We start from the raw sequence: 23,078 nt of genomic DNA on the forward strand, positions 1-23,078 counted from the left end.
TTCTTGTCCTCCGTTCCAAATGGCATGTTACATCACATAATTGACAAAGTTTTATTAATTTTTAATCTACAGGGAGTCTTTTTCCCTTAGGTGATCATTGTCAGACTGGTAAGAATAAAGTAGCCACAACTTTTAAGTACTGTTGTGTGAGGACAGAACTGGGGAAAAAAAACATTTCCTCTGTTCCATCTCTGGCTGCCACTTAAAGCAGGTCTGCATTTTAAAAACTTACAATAGATCTTTATGAGGTTTTAAATAAAATTTAAAAGATAATTTTATACATTCTTTTAAGCAACTACAGTGAGATATTTTGCCTAAAGTTTTTGTTTGCTGTTGTATGGAGGCCAGCTGGTTTGCTATCTTGAGTGACCTCACATTCCTTAAATGTACTCATAAATCAAGGCAAGGCCATGCATTAAAAACTCAGCTCTGATATTAATTCAAAGGAGGGAAAGTTTGATACACTGTGGGAGAAGTACATAGCTGGACACCTAAGGCCAGATTTTTCAATTTTTGCTCACATTTAGCAAACCAGTATCCTGCTGAGATCTCTTAGAAGACGCAGAAGTCAGCTGGACCCTGTATTACTTAAGGTAAATATAGGTTGAAAAAACATACCCTGAAGAACCAATAACCATTTTAAGCAGTGCAAACAAGTTGATTAAAAAAACAAACAAGCGATAGTGAGATGATTATTTAATGCTTAATTACTTGTGAATGTCTCTAATAAAGGAAAGTTTGGCAACAAGATCAATGAGATTACTACAATGGAACATTTTGGTGTGATTTGGTGAAAAGGATGTAACGCATCAGGTTTGAATTAATAGGTTAGCATGGTATTATATTTTTGGAAAGTGATGAAGTTTCTGGGTCACACAAGGATTTTGGTCTCTGCAAATATTTCATTCTGAGAACCGAAGAAATGATGAGCGAAACTGGTTTGATTTTAGAAGCAGGAAGATAATGAGTAGAAGCATGAAAGTAAAAGACTTTTTTTTAATTCCTATGCTTTTTAAGACTTCTTGGGTCCCTGGGTGATTAATAGTGGTTAATTTAATATCCACTTTAAATACAATAATTTATTCTTATTTACAAAAAGAACTTGACACAAAGCTTGTAACAAACTAAAAAAAATAACATTTCCAAGACTATAAGGCATTGTATTTCTGTCTATCACTGTGTTGGCTGGGAGGTCCCTGTTAGCACAGGGCCACTTACCTTTTGACTTGGTATAAATGAAGGCAGGCACAGGCTTAGCACAAATATGGCTGCAATTAATCTGCAGTGGGTTGTATATGACTTGTATTACGCAGCGCAAAAACATGCAGCAACAGCTCTGGACCTGAAGCATCTCTTCATCAATTAGTATGGTGTGGATAGATTTGGTCTAACTAGTTTGGGAGAGAAGCACTTTGTGAATTCTTGATGTTCTTAATGGCCACAGTAGCTAGGATTTGGTGATGAGTGAATGTGTTTTGGTACATGGCCTCATCAGTTTGTACACAACGCCGTACAGTCATGGCTGAATGTCTCCTGGATGTTCCTTGTCCCATTTGCACTGTGTAGTATCCAGCTGCGTATTAAACTTTTGCACAGTGCTCACACCATGAGGATCTCTAAGATGTTGTTGTTGTTTATATCTACCTTTAAGGTATAAGTTATTAGAACAGTATTTGTTTAGGGCATTATAACATTTTTAAGGTATTAGAACATTTTTTAACTGTAAACTTGCTGTGTGGATGCCTATTCACTGGAACAAACTACAGAGTAATAATAGTAAATTAGCACTGAAATCTAGTTGTAGTAACTTCAGGTCAATTCTGATTTACTTTAAGTAGAAAATATATATATATGAGGACTTTAACCAAATATCAGTAGCAGGAGTCCGCAAGAATATCTATAAATCCTATTATTCTGTGAGTGGATCCGAATTAATACATCTCAAAGCTGAAATACTTCTACTTTAAAGAGTTACTGAAATACTTTTAATGGCAAGTCCAAATAAAATGTTCATATTTTGAAATATTTCAGTGGGATTTGGCTGGTGAAATTGAAGCACTCCCAGTTCAAAATAAACCAATGTATTTTAAACCCTCTTATTCAGGATCTAAAGTATATGGGAATGCTGTTCACAGACAGGGGTTATTCAGAGAGGCTAACTTAAGGCTAGCTTTCATCTGTTCCTGTCTCAGTGGGGAATGATGTGGGTAGAAGCTGGTTCAGAGACAGCGTTTAGCTTAAGTGCTCTGAATTATTCCTTGAATAAGCTTTTATCTCTTTACTAGTTACAAGTAACCAAAGATTAGTTTCCTGGTGCTTGAAGTAAACTTTCTGAATGTACCCCTCATTATTGTTGATTCCTGACTGATTTCTCCACAAGAATAGAAGTCTTCACCTCTTGAAGTTAAACACACAGTAACGTGAAAATAGAAGTCTTACTACATAAAATTTGGTCTGTATCAAGATGTTGTCCTTTTTCTGTACTTACTAAACACTCTAAACACTGTCCTTATCAAATGCCTTTTATACAGTCACTCTCCAAGAAAATGTTTCATATACAAAAGAGAACATAGCTAAGTGCTCTCTGAACAGTTACATGTTATCTGATCCTTCAACAGATAGGTTAAACCCTGCAAAATGGTAATTGTATTGGAAGGTAAAAATTCCTTTCAGATGGAATATTATGTTAGAAGTTAAATTATACCAGAAAAAATAATATTAAAAATACTGATATTTAAATATATTATTTTTGAGAAAATTAATTTTATAGTACAAATGCTAAGCCAAATAATTCTTCAAAATAGTGTCAGTGTATGAATAAAGATACTGTGATAGGAACCATATCACAGAGTGAGACCTGACTGCGATAATCCGAACTACACCAAACTACAGTGGGGAAACTGGTTTTAAAAATCTAGCAATAGCTGTTTCTTTCTACCTTTGCACTTAACTTGCGCCATTGAAGCTGTTTGTGAGTCCAGGAGCAGTCTTAATAGAGTGACTTCACTACCAAACTCTTAAATGATGTTTAACATATTGAAATATGTTTAACATATTAAAAAAGTTTAACATGTCTTGAAGATGAAAAAATAATATAAAAAAAAAAGATAATAATACCTCCTGGATAAGGAGATAGAAGGAATGCATAAAGAAAAGTTATAGTAGTCAGCACTGGTTGCACTGGTCTTGACATTTTGGTTTGGAGCACTAGTGTGGTTTCAAAGAAAATCTCCCTGGTCTTTTTCACTTAGCATGTGTCAGCTTTGTTTGAAGAATGGTTTTGGTCTGTGTTGAGCTAGATACCTCTGGAGGAAAATACAGCAGAAGCTCTTTCCAGAAACACACCACAGATGCTGTGAGCACTGGTGGAAATACAAGGATCTAAACCAATGGTTGGTCCCTTGAAATAAATGTGAAGTACATGCAAGATTAAGTAGAGAGGACAAGGCTGAATCTAACTGATAGTAAACCTGGGCCCCAGATAATACAGATGTAGGTACCCCAGTATCAACTGCTATGATCTAGTGCTCTGCCTCTGTTGCACCAATTTGCTTGCTAATGTAGACATACTTATTATAGGCAGAAATCTTGATATACCGGTTGCCCAGCAGCCAATATATCCTTTGTAGACATCAAGGCAAGGAAGGAGCATTGATGGAAGATTTGCAGGAGGACAGTGAGGTAGACTTAGTTAATATAATTTAGTTAATTCATCTTGATAGCATGCTGAAGAGGAAAATACTATCACCCCATTAGCCTTGAAAGAAACTGGTCTAAGAGATGGTACAGCCTAGCCAATTTGATGCAGGCAGACTGGAAGTAGAGCTAGGAACTCTGAGTGCCCAGCTTTCTACTTCATTTTCTTACTACCTTTCCTAAATGCTGAGCATAGACCTTCTCTTTTTGTTTGCAACTGAGTTCTTACATGGATTTTTAAAAAGCTGTAAATAGAGCAGCCATGTGTGTATAAGACATCACTTCTCTCGCTTCTTTTAGCCTCTTTCTTCTGAGTTTTTGTTTCTGCTTGTGCCCCAATTTTTCACACCTTGTTTGGACTTGTGTTTACTGTAACTACTGTTTCAAGTTTCCTACCACCTTAAGACCACAAAGCACTTCAAGAAAGGATTTCCATGTATTATATTTTGTTCTGAAAGCCTTATCTCATACAGACATATTTGCCATTTTCTTTTTTTTTCTATATATATATAAAATTACATTTCAAACCCATTATATATGCTGAATTCTGCTTCCATAGCCTAGGTTAAGATCTCTTTCTGAAACTGCAGACAATAAAGCATTTTCCCTAAGAAAAGTTAACAGTGTGATAAATACCGATGCAGTGTTTCACAACACTTAATTATTTATTTTTTCATTGTTTATCATAATTTTGTCAACTTTCCGTATCATTCCCCACAATGCTTTGTACTAGATTTTCTTTGAACATTCCTTTCCTCTGAACTTAGTATGAACTTGTCTGTAAAATATGGCCATAAAATGCCACCAACAAACCAAAACAAAATCTTCTATTCACTGATAAAAGAACACCCTGTTGTCTCCTCATCTCTCAAGAAAAGAAAAAGAAAAAAAAGGGCAAAAAAGATTGAATGTGAATAGAAAAATAATTTTCAGTTGCAGGTATAAAGCAGAACATGAAGACTGTGTAGAAAACTGAAATAAATGATCAATCATGACGATGTGGTTTAAGCCATGTGCAGAGTTTGTGCTTCATTCCATTTGTTCTCACTGTACTGATGGCTATTCTGCAGGTAATGTCAGAAGTGCTGGGATTAGACTTGGTGTGATTGAGGGAGAGGAGGAGAATTGTGTTTCTTGAGATGCTCTGTGGGAGGAAAACGATTATGTGTGTGCCTTATGTAATGAGGAAGAGGCTGGAGAACTTGCATGTCTACAAGAAGGAAGTGGGAGAATTAGCTTTTGATATAAAGATGTGGGAATGGCCCTGGTCCTGATCCCTAGAGAAGGAAATCAGAAATGCATTAGCTTCCTGTACCTCCCATTTTGTATATTACAGGAGGGGGGTTTGTTTGGATTTTTTTCTGAAGTGGAAAACAGCTGGATTATGAGAGAGGCAGGAATGTAGGGGGTAGTGCGGGGAGACTGGATTGTCCTGGTGCATTAGGTGGTTTACAACAGAGACCTGGGACGGGCTGGAGTTGTGACTTGAGCTACCTGGAATCCTAAACTCTAAGGCTGGTATGCCCTCATGGTCATCTAGCAGATAAGGGAGAGGGTAGGGAAGTCCCAGAGTGTAGGTTTAGGTGAAATTTGGCTCTCGTAGGGATGCCTTCTGAGGAGGAGTGGCCAGCTGGTGGTGTGGGGAGAAGAGGCTTCAGGAGCCTCTGTACTCCTTGCCCCTTCTCAGGCTGCAGGGCCCTCTGCTGGGCTCAGCAAAGGCAATTCACTGCCCTTTGAGGGGAAGATGGAGAGGGGGGCTGAGGCACTGAGGGACTGAGAGATGCGAATTCAGAAAGGGTCATAGGGGTGACCCCCAGGCATGATCTGAGACAAGAACCTGGGCCCCTGCAAGCTGCTGTCTGTGTTTTCACCTTGTTGGAACACGGCACGGTAGCATGGTTTTGGCACAGGTCAAATAACCTTTACACCAAGAGGGCCCAGAGAGGGTGTAGGAATCACCAAAGGACAGGCACATTCCCAGTGGGCAGTTTGGGTGTTCAGTATGGGCAGGGTGAGCAGCGTTGTGCCATTTAGTTTAAAGGCCTGTTTCATTAGATAATGCTGATGTAGCCCCAGTGGCTAAGACAAGGAAGGGAGACAGCACTAACAGCCAGTGGTTTGTGGTGGTTGTTGGTGTGCAGTGGCTACCATCACAGCCAATACCTAGCTCATTTTTGAGTAGCAGCAAGCAGAGACATCCCGGGTGAGTCTGTCCTATGTAGGGGGAGGAAGGAACATTGGGCCATTTGGCTGCAAGCCATGTTGTGCCAACCATAGACCCTGGCCCATATTTGCCAGTCACAGTGTAGCTGGTGATGCTGGTACTCAGGCTGCAAATGTCTTCTCCAGCTTCCCTCAGAGAGCCTATCTCTGTGTGCTTTTATCTTTCCCTTGGGGCTCCAACTGGTTGGAAGAGCTGTTTGGGGGAACATAGAGGGGTCCCTTGTAGCAAGCCTCAAATCTGATATGCAGTGGCAGTGAATGTCTTTCCCCCTGCTGATGGCTGCTTACTTTTCCGATGCCAGGAAATCAGTCTTAGGCAAATGTGAAAAGAGTCATGGGAAGCATCCTGGGGAAACTGGGTAAGATTTTTGTTTTTAACTCTGCCTTTGCTCCACCAACCAGCAAAAAGTCTGTTGTTTCCAAGTACAAAGGCTGAAGCACACCCATCCCAGCAGACGAATTACAGATTAAGATTCCACAGACAATGAAGATTCTGTCTTTGAAAACTCAGGCAGGAGCTACTTTTCCAAAGAGATTGAGTTATAACAGTTTAAAAGATTTTCAGAGGCAGTTGCAACAGTTTAAGACCATCTACACAGAAAATTATGGCTCAGCTGGTATGCGGCAACTCATTACACTGTGGTAAGTGTGTCTCACCATCGTGTCTGCATATGCTTCATAGATGCATTTATCCTGAACATATTAACATTCATTCTCTGTAATGTTGAGTTTATGCTTTGTACAGCTGAGTGAAGAAGGCAAAGATAGTCTGAAAGACTACCCCCAGGAACTAAGTAACGATAAATCAGAGCTTGGATGCTTTTATATTCTCTTTTTTTTTACAAATGCTGCTTAGACTATACTAACACCTAATTATGAAACTCAGCTGTTTCATAGTGCTTTTTACTCAGATTTCAAAATACTTTATCAAAGAGTTAAGTTACTATTTTTCCTATTTTATGGGTGGAGAAATGGTAACAGAAGTGGTTAAGATCACATACTCAAACCAAGATCAAGCTGGAATAATACATGTGCATGTTTTTACTCTGGGGCCAGTATATTACCCATTGAATCCCAAAACTGTTTTCATAAACATGAAATTTTGAAGAGTTCTGAGGAAAGGAGTAAGTTCAGTGCTGATTTTTCAGGGGAATCAGAGGTGAACCTAAAGATCTCCAAGAGTCTGTGCTGAATTGCAGATTCCCATAGGTGGAGATGAGTAACAGGCCTTGTTAAGTCTGCCCTGTCCTCTCCCCTGCTTCTACTAGTAAACACGTCTGAAGCAGCATATGTAATGTGTGGTTTCACCTTTTCTCTTGTACTTGGCCCTGCTTTCAGCATGAGAAGAGGGATCTAAGGTAAAGCTCACCACCACTTCCTGACTTGGACTAGATTATTTACAAAATCTCCACAAGGCTCTATATTGATGTTAGTGGAAGCCAAACAAAGCCCTGAGAGACATGCACATTTATAAAAGGAATTGTTTTCAGTGCATTCAAGTGTTTGATTTTTGTGTTTGGATCTAGGTTTGGAATTATTTTTATTTTCTGCATAAATCCTGCAGTGCTTAGTGGTTGAGATGTGGAAGATGCCTATTTAGAGACTGGGGGAATTTACCCCTTTGACTTTGTAAAGCAGCAATGAGATTTTCTTTAAAGAGGTAGAATTATTTCTGGAGAGCTATCAAAAATAAATCAGACTTTATTGCATCATCTATGTAACTCAGAGAAGACGTCTCAAGTAATCAGGTCCAAAGTGAGGCTAGTTATGGAACAAAGAGATGACAAAGCCCACCACACACCTTTTAATGCCTGTGGATTTACAGTAGCTTTTGTTTTCCTGTGCCGTTGTTTTTTTCCAGCATCCACTATGAAAAAAAAAAATAAATACAGAAGGTTTCAATACACAGTAGTTAATTACTGTATTACATCTCTAATTAAATTCTTGGAGACTCTGCACAGTATGCTGTCCATGCCAAGAGGGACATAATCCCGTTCTTAAGTGAATACATGTTCTTGTCAAGTTAACTTATCCGCAATTTACTCACATGAAATATTCCTTATCTCTTGCTTCTTGACGTACGTGACTAATACATGTTTTAAAGGCACATTTAACATTGATATTTTTGTCATATGAAATGACAATGGCTTCAATAATTCCCAAGTTTTATTTTATAGAAAATGACACGTTGTGTGATGGCAGATTACCCAGGCCATAATGTAAGCCACACACTGGTAAGAATATATATTACATTAACAGTTGGTCTTTGTGTGATTCAGACCTTGACTTCTAATGTTTCAGCCACATGTGAGTAGCTGGACCTAAAGAATGTTAATATTACACCATATCTTACAGATACGATGGACATTCAGAGTAGTCAGAGCTCAGCTTCCTCTATCAGCCATTCAGTTTTCATTGAGACATTTAATGAAAAGGGATTTTTATCTTTTTGCGATCAAGTTATCTGAGAAGGGATGTACAGTAGAAAGACAGCCACATTTTTATCAGCTCAGTAAATCTGAACGATTTGATTAATCATTCTATATTTTTTTATCACACGTCTGTCAGGGTCATAGGTAAATGTTTTGTTCAGGTTTTTAGATAAGCATTCAAGTCCTTGTTGTATGTGTGGACAAGTGTGTCACAAACAGCTTTATTCCTGAGAGAACTTCTGTATTCACAAACCAGTAATTTTGTTTTCACACTGAAATAGATGGGAACGATCACTCTGCTTGACCTTAGAGTTCCATTAGATCAGATGTCGCCAGGAATTATGTGTGTGTGTGTAGCTTAATGACAGTGAAATTCAGCTGAATGAGCTTTGTGTTGGCCTCATTATTCATTTCATATTTAGCCTTTCTATTATACCATATCAGTACTTATTCTGACTTTGGCCCTGATTCAGCTTAGTACTTAAACACCTGGCTAACTTTAAGGACTTCAGTAAGCACTTATTCAAACGTTTAAAGCTGGGCAGTTGCTGAATATGGGCCTGTTTGTGTTACAACTAAATACTAATGCAATATTTAACAAGTATGTAATGTCGGCAGAAATCAGATGGACGGTACAGTAGCTGCATCTATGTATCATCTATATCATGTCTACATCTATATCATAATCGTGTATATAATCATAATATATATGGTATATATCGTATACCATCTATATCATAATATGCATCTTCATTTGGAAACACCACAATGTACTGCAAAGCAGCCAAATAGTGAGTCTTGATGATGGCCATGGTAAGTGGGAGGAAATAGTTCATGCAGTTAGAATAGTGTATCCCAGGCTTGGTTAAAAATGTAGTCATGTGCTTTGATGCTTTAATTTGACTTTTTCCATAAATTTTAAGTAAGCTTTGGACTTAAACTGTTGTTCAAAGCTGCCAGAAATTGCTTTGTTCAGTTTATGATGGTGCAGAATGCTGACCAAAGCATCAGTGAGAACTGCATACAGTGGTTTGAGGTTTTATTTATTTTACTAAGTCTGTCTGTCTTTTCCTGTACTGTTAGCTGTACATTATTTTTTGTTGTTGTTTATTTTGTGTTTTCCTATATGAGTCAGTTTGAAAGAGACAAGACCTCTGAACTTGATAGGGATGTCAATGTATAAAATACATTGCCTTTCAAGCTGATGAGATGAGGCCAAATAGGCTTACCTTGCTACTGTGAGTAAGCAAGTGGCAATTCCATCATGAACAAGTGAAGCAGAGTTTGGCCTGTTTTTGTTGATGAAGTATTTGTACAGTGAAATGTCCTTATATTTGAGGAAAAGCTACTACAGATGTTGCTCAGGAGCCCGTGAGAATAAACTAAGGACATGGGACTTGAGTCTATAACCTTGCATGAACAAATGTTTTAAAAAATTGGATGTTGTTTTTTTTCTGGTTTTGCTCTTATCTTAGGCAAGATTTTGTGAGAAATTAATTGCTCTCTTTTGCTGGTCAGCTTCACTTCTTGGTTTTCATTGAACATAAAAAGCCTACATCTTTTCTGTTTCTGCTGGGTCAAGCTGAAAGCTAGTCAAGTCAAGAGGGTTACACTGATTTAAATGCCGCTGTGTTGATTTGCGAAAGTTGAAGTGCTGGCCCATTATACTTTTCAGTAACCTTTAGAAAACCCACTGTTCTTGTCTTTTTCTGAATCAGAATGAAAAAGAAAGCTTTCAGGAATTTTCACTTAAAAAAAAAAAAAAAAAAAAAGAAAAAGAACCCACCCTCCCAGAAGTCAAATCTAACCTTGAGAGAAAGACACCACTTCTGAGTAGTTCATAGCCAAGAGGTTAACATACTCCCACAAGACATGTGGAGTCGTGGTTCAGGGCTCTCGTCTGAAGCAGTATTGGGTGAGCGCTGTGCCTGCTGGCCTGTGGAGTGTTTTGGGGGGTGGATTTTTTTCTGTTTTCTTCAACTCAGTGATGCTGGGCTGGAGCATTTTGCTGTTGGGACTAGCCATTTCCCATTAAGAAACATTTTCAATTAAAATGCATTTAATTGGAAAAGTCAGAGTGAGTAAGTAATATTGCTGGGTAAGTTCTGGTTAGTCTATGCAATACAGCGCTGAGATGGGAGACAGAAAAAGTTACAACAGCTGAAGAAGTAAATCATTTTAGCCTGTGAAGAATGGACTCTTACCCCACTGGGAATCCCTTGAACTCCAGTAGAAGGGGAAGGAATCTGCACTAGCAAGCTGCCTTGCAGGCCTGTCATCTGCAAATTGAATTTTTGCTGTAGGGAGGAATCAGCACTAGAAACATGTGTAACTGTCGACCTTTGATTTTATTATTTCTTGTTACACTTCCATAGATCTTTTTCTTACTGGTTTTATTTGGAAGAAAGTGCTTTCCCTGGTTTTCCACTTCAAGTGATATGTAACCTCACTGCAAATGTAACATTGTTTCCTAGCCCTGTAATTAATACTTTTTTCCTTCCTTAAAATGGAAGTTATTTGCTCTGGCAGAATGAAATGCCACTTTCAGAACTGTAGATCTACAGTCTACGTTTTGTTGTACCAAAATGAGAGATCAGTTCTGTTTGCTCAGAGTCATCTATGTTCAAGAACTGTCCCACAGAGCAAGGTGAGATGGCTTGGAGGTTTCAGTGCAAGAGAGCTACTGATTTTTTCAGGAGCAGTCTGCGGCTTTGAGTCAAAGCACACTGAAAGAGGGGAAAGATTTCCACTGACTTCTGTACTCCTTGGATCAAATGCTCTGTCCTCTGCCGCTGTCCTATAGAGGTTATGGTAATCCTGACTTACAGCTGGATATTGTGAATTGTCTGGGGACAGTAAAGGTGTTTCTTTACCATTTGTCTGTGCAGAATCTCACATGGTGAGGCCCTGGTTTTGGTCAAGGACTCATAAGAAGTAATGAAATACAAATGATGTCCAGAAGTAGCATTTACCATCCTGTTATAATTCCTGTGAAATTGTTGGACCAAACTAGGAGCTTTGGTATAGCTGCCTTAAGTTATGATAGGCTAAATCAGAAGCTTTTCCTTTCCTTTTTCATTTATCCTTTCCTTCTTCCTTTGCCCCTTCATTTTAAATATTTCCATGTTGAAAGAAATCATTGCCACACTCAACCTTTTTTAGTGTTGATTTTTGAACCCATTGTTCCTTATTTAAAGAGGAGCATTTCAAATCAGGTCCCTATTCAAAGTGAATATATATGATAAGACAAATTGTTTCAACACTTGCTTGCAAGGCCAATAAAAAGAGATGCTGTAGTGCAAATTACCCTTGCAAATGCTCTCTAAAAAGCTAATAACATTTTCCCCCCCTAAAGGATAGTTCCCAGCCATAAGGACAGTTTCCCTTTCATGTTCATTTGCCACACAGATTTATAAAATGATCCCAAATCCTTGCATAGGCTGTGAGGGATTGCAGCTTTGAACTGCTGAATTGGAAAAGCTATTAATGGAAGAGGAAAAGTTTTCAATTTCAGTCAGATTGGGTCAGGATGGTATAAACTCAGCCCTCCAAATTTTGGTGTAAGATGGAAGGCTGTTTCTTCTTTGTTGATAATTTTCATAGTAAGATTCACAAGGTTTTCTGTTTAAAGGCATGAAATGAGATGATAAGAATGTAAGGAAAAATCATTAGCATATTCACTGCTTTATTGTATTTTTCAAGTCAAAAACAGTCGTTTTAATTTGCTTTCTGTGGAACATGGTATAATTGGAAACTTTTCAAAACCAGAACTATTAGGCAAGTGGTCAAAATCTTCAGAGAAAAGGTCCAACCATTCTGCAGTGGAGGTCACCCTCCACACAGGCCTGTGGGCAGCACCAGGGATGGTTGTTTCCCTGTCAGCTTTCTGCGCTGACACGTGATATTTTCTCCTTCTGTAAAATCCACGGCAGTGTAAAGAGGCAGCCATGCGGTTCTTCCTCATGTTTAGCCCTGTAGTGATTGGGGGTGGAGGTGGGCTGCCTAACCCCCCAGATCAGCAAGCTGTGTTCCCAACCCTGCAAAAATCCTGGAATTCTTCCACCCAGGGATGGTTTCCAACTACACATGCTTTCCCTTTTTAATCGGACCGGCGGTGGCTTGTTGATTGTAAAGGACTTCAAAAATCGGAGCTTGGCCAAATTACTTCTCCTTCATGCCATTTTGACAGAAGGCTTTCACAAAAATTAAACAGTAAATAACTCCTGTGAAATTGCATCTTGTATTTACTGCGTTTAGTGATGGTGGGATAAGCGATCAACTGGAAGCCAAGCAAGCTGAATTTGTGTGTTTATGTGAAGAATGGCTTCCACCTACTTCTCCTGAAGTGCTGCCCTACTCGCCCCAGGTACTGGGAGGGGGAATCTGTCCCTAAATAGAGTGACTGTTTGCAGTCCTTCTCCGTCTCTATAAGTGACTGTGAAACGCACTGGCCTCTAAGCACTGGGCTTGGAGCACTGACTGGTCTTGTACATGCTCCCACCAGATATCTGATAGTACCAACTCACAGCTGTTTCCAGCCTTTTTTGGATTTGAAGTGGTGGTACAGAGGATTTGCCTGTAAAAAGCTCCCTAATATTACCTTGCATACACTGAGATAAATGGTGAAATAGTAGCTGCTGTTTCCACTCCCATAACTGTTCATGACATCCGTTTGAAGTGGAACATGTGTGATGCTGTGTTCTGATGGAGCCAGCCCTATCTCCTTTCCCAATTTCCTTTCTGCTGTTAATCTGGTAACTGACCACTTATCGCATTTATTATCTCTGTAATTGAAACTGAGAAAGCCTGTGGCAGGTAAGCCCTGTGGCTCTATGTGCTTGCTCTGATTTCTTGTCCCACAGCCTTAAAACCACAACCCTTCCCTCTAACAGCAAGCCCTAAACACAAATAACTCTCAGAAGCCTGACGCTACTATATATTTGATTTTGTTTGCAAGCTTGTCTTATGACCAGCTCTCAGCGTGGGAAGAAGCAGGGAGTGGGGAGATGGAGAGAGGGAGAGTTGTTGCAACATATTTTAACATATGTGCTTGAGGCCTCTTGGTGGACTCCCTCTTGGGAAGAGGGGAGGGAGCATGCCCCTAAGCAGTTGGTTGGTTTTGCTTGTTTCTATAGCAGCCTGAACGAGGAAAATCATGTTTTAACACTAATATATTCAACCAAAAACCCGTAACAACTACAGGAGGAGTCTCTTTTATTATTATTAAAGAAATTGCATTAAAGATGAATGAGCATATATTGGAATAATTATGTTTTAAGGTGTGTAACATGAAAAGGTACTGAATGGAATATCGACTGTTTTGTAGGAACAGTAATAATGAGATTTCTGTCACCTAATCTTACAATAATTGGGTTATTACTATGCAAATGAAGGTATTACTTAAAAAAAAAAAAAAAAGAGGAGGTAAGACACATCCTTGAGGCAGCCATTTATCTACCCTTAAAGCTATGCTGTCGATTCCCTTTAGGCTGAAGATCCTTTTTTAAACAATTTGGAGATGCTAATTTCATTATTTTTTCACCTGTGATTCATACTAGAATGTTTTTTATTCTCCCCAGGTAGCAGATCAGGAGTGGTGGTTTTTATATATTTTCTAGTCTCTTATGGATTCCTTTAGGAATAATTAGATCAAATAACTATGATTATTACCTTTTTGTCCCCTCTTTCTTTTACATAGAATAGTGATTTGTGTATTTTGCCTGAGATTTCTGCAGCAGGATCACAGAGAATATACGTAAATTATTTTTATCCTTCTTCCCCTTTAGCAAAGTATTATTGAGCAGCTTGCTACACTTTTCTTGATTTCCATTAGTTATTAAAGTTTACTAACTGGCCAGTTATTGGCCTTGAAGAGGAACTGAGGAGTGCTCAGCATTTGTATTTTTTAGTTTAAGACTTTGATAGCTTTTACTTGATCTGCCAGAGGCCTGACAGCATTTGCTCTGTCCCTGATTGTTAGAAGTAATATTTAAGATTCAGCTGCCAATGGGAATTTCTTTGTTTCTGTGTGAGTCTTAGTTCCTTTGCAGTGCATAATATTCATAGAAATTTTGTTTGTGGGTGAAAAGGTGCTTATAAAGGCTCTCTGAAGTCTCGATCTCTGCACAGTGAATGCTGTTGTTGTGTGAGGTAGTGCAATTCAGATGTGCGTGATTATGCCCAGACATGCTGCACTCACGCTTCTGATTGCAGAACACGTATCTCCTAGGAGGTGCTGAGCACTTGTAACTCCCACTGACTTTAGCATTCCCAGTTGTATGTTTGTATCAAGTGTACAGATGTGTCACTGCACTAATCCAGAATTTGACTTCCTCTGTCAGCAATTTACTCTGGAAAGCAAAGCAAGATTTAATGGTTAGGTTTCAAGTCATTGTAGTGTGTCACTCCATTTCAAACCCTCTTGTAGTGCTTCCTTTGGTCTACTTTCTAGCAAGTTCATGGTGACTCTCGCTTTCTCCCTTTTTGGTTCACTGCTCTCCCACTCGGTGTTGAAGCCCGGTTTTGGTTACACTTAGTTTTAACACTTTCTGATTATTTTTTTTATTTTTTTTATTTTTTTTTTACTTAATGCATGACTCCCGAGAGAAGTGGAGGACTGCAGTCAGCCAGAATGGGGCACAGAATTACCACTCAAGGTCTTACAGGGAGCTCTCACAGGGAGCAGCTCCTCTGTGGCTTTCTGCAAGCAGCTTAATCTCTCCTCATTTTCTGTATCGAGTACGTAGCTATACCTAAAATTCACCTTCCCTATGAGTAAAGGAAGTGATATTACCTCACTATTTACCTACTTATATTCTGGGGTGAATAACAGCATATTGAGAACACTTTTATTGATTACAAAAGCATAAATGAATCAGGGATTTCAAGGTGATTTTCTTCATTAATTATTAACAGGTTTATTAAGGATGCTGAGTAATTTTGCAAAAAGGTATTTTGATAACGGCCTAGGTTTTGCAACTGTGTGAAGTATTTTGTGTTACTTGTGCCAGCAGTTGTGAGGTGCTGTCTGTGAAAGGGGAGGAGGTTTATGCAATACAAGTTACTGCTGGTCCATACCACCACACTGCTGTAATTCGCCCTAAGCGTATGCTGCCGGTATCATAGAATCGTAGAATGGTTTGGGTTGGAAGGGACCTTAAAGCTCATCCAGTTCCAACTGCCTGCCACAGGCAGGGACACCTTCCACTAGACCATGTTGCTCAAAGCCCCATCCAACCTGGCCTTGAACACTGCCAGGGGTGGGGCGTATTACTGAATCTTTCCTCATGCACTCTTTAAGCCTACAGAAAGGTGGGCATCCTCTGCACTATATGATGCACATCATTTGTGAAGGAGAAAGGTTGGCGAAAGCTGTGAACTTCCGCAATGTCCTTGAACATAAAAAACAACTAACTACACATTAACAGTGATGTGAGGTCACACTTGGATGTTTCATAGTACCTGCCATCCATCCAAGAGAAAGCTGTTAAGCTATTAGGGATTCACAAAGTCTTTTATTGACTTTTAACTGACAATTTTTCCTATGCTTAGTGTATTAATTCTTGCTTGATTAACAGCTCTGGAGAAAACTGAGCTATTGACCTCGTGGATCCCAGGTTGTTTGGCTTAATAATCAGGAAGAGTCTGTCTGTTTAGCTGTGTGTGCCTGAAAAAAACAAGTTGTGGTCTTTGTTTAGATCTGAATCACAACAGCATATAGTGAAAAAAAAAAAGCACCATAAAATAACAAGATGTCCAGAAAATGCACCATAGAAATAGCAAGATGTCCAGAAAAAAAGAAAGACCTGCACAATTTCTTCCTAGCAGGGCCATATGTATTCGGTCAGTACCAAGTTACCCATGTGGTAATCCCTAAGCCTTTACTGCACCATTGCTCCTAAGGTGCGGTATGGTTCACTGCTGCAGTGAAATAAAATAATACTAAACCATTTTCCAGAATTCACAGTAAAAAGAAAAAAAAAATGTTTGAAGCTCAAAAAGAGGATTTTGTTTAAGATTTCAGTTTAACACATATGCATCCTGCCCTGGTGATTGCTGGTGGTTGCCAGGAAGTTCTCCAAGAAATCTGCAAAATGTCTAGTCTGTGTAACAGACGGGAGAGCTGGGAAAATTGTGTGAAAGTCCAGGGAGTTTTAGATTTCTTTCTCTCTTTTCCCCAGAAGGAGTTTTGGACCGTTTAGATAAGATGTGTGAATGTTAAATTCTCTCTTTACACCCATTTGAACAAAACCTCTGAGCCTTTATTGAGTCTGTTCTTCCCTCGCAGTTACAGGTTGAGAACAGGGTGAACTCCTAAGCAAGCTGTGCATGACAGAATTGATGGGTGAACAAAATAAGCATTCCTTAGGCAGGAACTGAAATTTGAGCAGCTACTTAGTATGCTTTGGTTAGTACTGCTGCTATATTTTACAGCACTGAAGACCTATGGGAGAACTAGCTACACAGGAACATCTCCTGACTCTTCCGTGGCATGTATCGTGTATGACACCTCCTTGGAGTGCTGGCACACCTAATGGAGTGATGGTGATCCAATGGTGGCACTAATTAACTGATGAAATAAAAAATACTACACTGAGGATGTATTTCCTCTTTAGTGGGTGACCATTACTCTTCTGACTGGGGCCATGATTTCCCATGCTAGCAATGCATTAGAGAGCAATAGCGGAAAGGAGACCCACTTTGATTTTGTGTCTGCTCCAGGTTCTTCCAGCTTCACATGCCTCACCACTTTTAATTCCACCTCTTCCAAGGGTCCTTTAACAAAACACCCCTTCTCTACCTGATCCCAAGCTACCTCTGCAAGCCTGGAGAAAATCAGAGCAGCAGTTCCAAATTTTGCTGATTTAGCTAAGTGCCAACACCTGAGCTGAGCGGTCAGCAAAAACTGGCTCTGCAGTAAATGAGCTTTTTTGGTAGGTTGTGTGCACTGGGGATGTGGTGGAGAATGTGCATGGTAGTAGAGGAAGGGGCTGCAGGTCCTATGCAGGTACCTAACTTTAGTGCTCTTTTTCATGTTTTAATTTGCAGTTGATCTCTTAAAATTGCTATATACCATTTGATAGCCATTACTGGGTAAGAAGTGCAAGTTTGCTGTTGGCCTATAATGAACTGAACCTGTTGGTAGGTAGTTTTACCAGCCAAATTGAAGGAGTGGGGTTTCATTGTGGGTTTATTTTTGTTGGGTTTTTTTTTTTTTTCTTCCTGTTAAACCCCATAATGATTTTTCTAAATCACTCGTTGAAGAGCTTACATACAGAGCCTGAAAGCATGCTATGATCTTTTCTTTAACTGTAGGTATCCAGCAATTCCATTAGATGTTTTATAGTCTGTCTCTTTCTAAAAGCAAGCGAAAAAAAGTGCTGTCCCATTAATGTGTTTGAAGTCACTGTGGTTGAGTCTTCAGTAGCAGACAGAAGAAGGTTTTAACAGTTGTAAAATAAGTAAAACTGGCTTCAGTGTGTGTTTGGATAGAACAAGATTGGTTGAGACTGAGATGTGGGAGTCATCAGCACAGAGGTGGTGAATTGGAGCCATCATTCCTCAGTGATGTGAAAATACAGAACTATAATGCATTTAATTGTGCAGATACTACAGGGACATTAAAAATACAGAGTGTTTGATGTAACGTAGCAATTTATAAGAATGCAGTAGCAGTTAGTGTGAGGATGGTGAGGAAACCCCATAATTATTTGGGATATCATGTTAATAGATCCAGTAGTAAGCTGAGACGTGGCTCTAAATAATTAGGTTTTGTTTTATTTTTTGCTTGTTTTGCTGGCTTTCCTCTTTTCTCTCCCTTTTATTTCTCATTTTAAAGTCTGTCATTCCTTTCCTTTCTTGCTTACTGATAGGTGATTTCACCATCCTGTGTGATGGCAAGCAGATGGCTCTCTCTGCAAATAATATTTAATGCTGTTCTGTCATTTGGCCACTGAGCAGTGTAGCAGTAGGGCAGTTGAACTCTCTTCTTGAAAAGTATTAATGTGCTTGGCCTCTTCTGGTGCAAGGTTTGTGATTCCAGGCTTGCTCATGAATGTGCTTTTTCCCAGGAGACTGGGCAAAACACTTGCTGAAGCACTAGGTCAGCTGTTAAAAGCTAATTCTCAAATGGGTTCAGCTCTCAGTCCTTATGTGGATAACCTATAAGTGGGAGTAATTTAGACATTTAACCAGACAAAAATCCATGCCGCAAACCAAATGAATATGTTATTATACATTCACGATGCATTGTTTTTGTGCGTAGTCAAAGATGATGATACTGGTACATCTCAAAAGAAGGATATATGTGAAGATACAAGTGTTTGTAGATTTAAACCTGAAAAAATAAAATGTTGTTATCTTGGCACCTGACTGAAAATATTAATGGGTGATGTGGAGCAATGTTTTTCCAACTAAAAATATGGAAGACTTCATGAATGAAAAGTAGCTTTTCTAGACCTCAAATCTCTGAGCAGGGTGATTTATGATGAATGACTCCTCAGTGATGTGAATAGTGAAGATTAGAACTAGCATTATGCATATGATGAATTTTAAGCCCCCAGTCTATTCATTGGTTGGGGTTTTTTTGCCCTTCTCCCTGCTTCACGACAGTGACTCCTTTTCAGTGTTCATGCAAAACATAGTTCTGTTTTACATTGCATGGTTTCATGTTCCTTTAGTTTCCCTTAGAGTTCAGGCTTTGAATAAAACCAAAACCTCAGAACGAAACTCAGCTGAAACCACCACGTTTTGTATGATTTCCGCCAAAACCCATAAATTGACCTGGGTTACTCTCTATTTAGCCTAGGTACACCAAAAAGTTACTGAAACCTTACTAAAATGTTCTGTAAAACTGAATTCCTTAGATTTCCTTATGTTTTGATACACTGTTTTCAGGCTTGAGTGTAGTCACAAAATTTTTGAACTGTTCTTCAGGATCTCGGATGACTTTTGGGAGCACAGGGTTTCATTTTGACCTATAAAATTGCTTAAACTGGCCTGAAATATCTACCTCAAGTGCCTCTTTCTTGCTTGCATCGTTTGTTAGAGACACAATAAGCGGAAAAACATACCTTGCCATGTTCCTGTGATGGGAAGGGTGCTAAGTGCAGACTCTTCTCAAATGTCCCTCTGACTCACCCCACATTTTGCTGTAGATAATTTTTGTGGAGTTGCTTTTCTCTTTTTAATGGGGGGGAACCTGTTGAAGGGGTTAATAGCATGACCAGTAGTATAATCTCTTGGGGTTCAGTTTTACATTAATAGTACCATAATCTTCCGGGAATTAATTTTTAGAATATGAGTGAGGATCACTTTTGTAGTTTGATTTTTCACAACTCCTTTCCTCATTGTCCCCCCACAAAAGTCACTTGTAACCAGACTGCAGGTATTGTTGGATAACTGTGAGAATCATTGAACAAATATGCACTCTTTTTGTGTATAACCACTTACTACCTTATTTCTCACAAGGTATGTTGAAATGCATTGAATCCATAAAGAGCCAGACCTTTAAACAGCTTCCAGAGTTTTCCTCTCTTGACAGTTCTTCTGGGCCCAAGAGTCACACTTTTGTTTGTGAGCCCAGCTTTTCTGATTTAATTTTGGTTAGGCTTATGACCCCAGTTGTCAAGGCCTCCACCTTTGAAAAGGGAGTCACTGGCTCAGGCAGTTTGTGTTCTGGCAAATTGCCATTTGGGTAATTACATACTGTTTACTTTTGATATCTTCTTTGACTACAAATCTGGGAACAATTTCACTTCATTTCTTGTTGTAAAGTGGTGCCGTTGCTTGGTTGTTATGGTCTATTTTAAAAGACGGCTGCCTCTTAAGTAGCTGGTGGGGAAGGGAGGAGGTGATGCCTGTTCATAATCTGTAAATGATTGCTGGGCGCTTTGAATTGCTGGGAGGCTGATGTCTGTGGATGCGTATGTTCATGCGTGTATGTTTATATATAGTTGTTGGACTTGGCCAATCAACACTTGTAATGAAGCTAGTAACATCAGGGTATAACATATATGATCTTTAAGAATGGTGAATTGAGATGGTGAGATTGTCCTTCTGCATCTCCATGTATGATAGTGGGATGCTCTATACAAAGTCTCTAGTTGGGTTGTATGGGAAACGTCATTTGTGCTGCATGTGTTGGGTTGCTTTTATCTATTTGTTTTCTTTCAGAAAATGGTAGTTTAATTTATATCTTTAGGGCATCCTCCTGAGCCACCTTCTCTTTGCTTTGGGAAAGTTGGTTTGGGGGATTTCTTTGACAGTAATTCAGTAGATGACAATGTTACAATGCAAACTCAAATCTTTAATGTCTTACTGTACCTAATGTAAGGAATTTTCCTTGCCCATGGCAGGGGCATTGGAACTAGATGATCTTTAAGGTCCCTTCCAACCCAAACCATTCTATGAGTCTATGAATAAGTACCATTTTGATTTAAACTTTCTTTAAAGTGTTTATTCCAAGATTTTTTTTTTCAAACCAGAGAAGAAACTTATAATTGTCTAATGGTTGGACTTGATTATCTTAAAGGTCTTTTCCAATCTAGTTGATTCTGTGATTCTAATTCTGGTTGGATTTGCAGCTTTAAAAAGGTGAAGATCATATTTATTCTTGTAAGGCATCAGTATCCAAACCTTGGCTGATATTTGATGTTGGATAGAAACAACAGCCTAAATCAGTACTGAAATCTTCCTCCTGACCCATTTGCCACTATTATATTAATAACTGTCATTTATGTAACATCTTTCATCACACTGAATATCCAGGCAATTTACAAACATGTGCCCTGATTCCTCAGAGAAATCTGCAGTTAGTCAGGTTTAAATTTGTCTGGGGTCACAGAGGTTAATAACTCGATTCCTTCAAAAAGTGCCGCAGTTTTAATGACCACAGCCCTTAGGACCTCTGAGATTCTCATGCCGAACCCAACACCTCTGTCCGTGGGGTGCCTGCAGTACCATGCTGGCATGCTGACTGATTCATACAGCCCAGTGAGGAGAGCACTACCTCTTGGATTAGTCATGCTTTCTGTAGGACTTTTGTTTTCTGGGGTTTGTTTCATTTCTTCCCTTTTTCAGAAGCCATCCATCTCCATACTTGCCCATTGTGAGATATGGGTCTTTTGGAGATACAGGTGGGTCAGAAATCGGGGTGATAGGATATGTTTCTGTGTGACTTAATTAAAAAAAAAAAAAATGTGGGAGAGAGGGGGAAATATGGAGCCATAATACTTCCAAACCTGAGTTTTGGCAGCTAACTTACTTGTTGGGCTTTATCCTAATATTTCAAAGGGGTGATGATTTTAAATTAAATTAGCAGAAAGGTGGGGGTGTTTGTGCCCTGATAATTCTGAAAATAGATATTTATGCAGATGAGCATGATGTGTGCGTGCCACAGTTCACCACTAACTCCAGATGTCAAGCACTGCACTGTTTCCAGTGCATAGGTCTAAAATATTTGTGCATAACAAACTTGGTTTTACAGCCACTTGCATTTAGACTGATTATATGAGCTGAGCTACATCTGTGTTCTCCTTGTGTGACTTCTTGTTCAGGAAGATGTTCAAAAAAGATTGTGAAAAGGAGTATTTCATCCATCAATTCTGAGGTTTAAGAGGTTAGTCTTTAAAGAAATAGGTCCTATAACATGTAGGACTTCTTTGTTTTATTATGACAGATGTGTATTTTATATAATGGTGTTAAGACCCTTATGTATTTAAAGAACATTCAAGGATCTTCTCAAATTGGGCCTTAAGTTGTAAGCAGATACATAGACTATTTGAGTCGGGTAAGTATATTCTCCAAGATAGCAAATAGGGAAAAAAAAAAAAGTGCTAGTAATTAAACTGTGTGTACAATAATTACACCCAAGATACCATGTTTAATGTTTACATTCTCCTGTTAACTTGCTATTATCTGCATTCACGAGCCATTCATAGATAGCTGCATATTTATCCAGATAGCTAGTAAAGCAAACATGCAATTGATGAGGTTTCCACACTGTCGAAATCATTACAATGAAGTTGGAATTTTATCCTATATGTACAAGTAGAGAGTATTAGTGTAAGTGCTCTTACAGAATATTCTTGTATGAGCTATGCTGTAAAATGTAGCTGCAAGGCTATTTGAATTAGTAATTTAGGTAATATAAATATATCTTGCAAGGTTTTTATCCATTTATCAGTACTTTCCAGTTCTGTCATATCCTAGAGAAATGCCTTTGCAGTAGACAGACAAGTATATATGTGTGCAATTCAGTCTCTTGATGGGGAGGGGTAAAGTGCTCCAGAGCAGTTACTTTGATGGTTGTCTTCTGCCAGTGTGACTGTAGTTTGTATAACTAATATATTTTTAATAAATGTACTTTTTTCTTTTGGCAATTTAGTACAAAATACAGATCAAAGGGAGAAATTGGTACAGTACTTGTCACTGTGGTTATAAGAAAACTTCTCTCCTGTGCTTGAGGTGTTTTCTTAAAATACCAGAGAGTCTCTCATTAAAAATAAAATGCTACAACTCTCAATATTGCAGTTTATAATAGTATTATTTTACAGTATTTGGGGCTCCTACTAACACTTTTGCCAAGAATATTGTGTCTTGTTCCTAAATCTGTCTTGGGCTAAACAATCCAAACCCTGTGGTACTGCTGAGCTCTCTGAAGCACCTGGTGTAAGGCAGTAAGTGGCACAGCACAGCACTTGATGCTGGGACAAGTGGAGCTTGATT

General features: G+C 38.9%; 1 protein-coding gene across 11 annotated transcripts in view; it reads left to right on the plus strand.

Annotated features, from left to right (window-relative positions):
• SOX5 (SRY-box transcription factor 5) overlaps nucleotides 1-23,078 on the plus strand; it is a 651,142-nt gene that overhangs the window by 75,693 nt on the left and 552,371 nt on the right. The window lies entirely within an intron of this gene.

This window comes from Lathamus discolor, chromosome 1 (genome assembly GCF_037157495.1).
Source record: "Lathamus discolor isolate bLatDis1 chromosome 1, bLatDis1.hap1, whole genome shotgun sequence".
Lineage (NCBI taxonomy): Eukaryota > Metazoa > Chordata > Aves > Psittaciformes > Psittacidae > Lathamus > Lathamus discolor.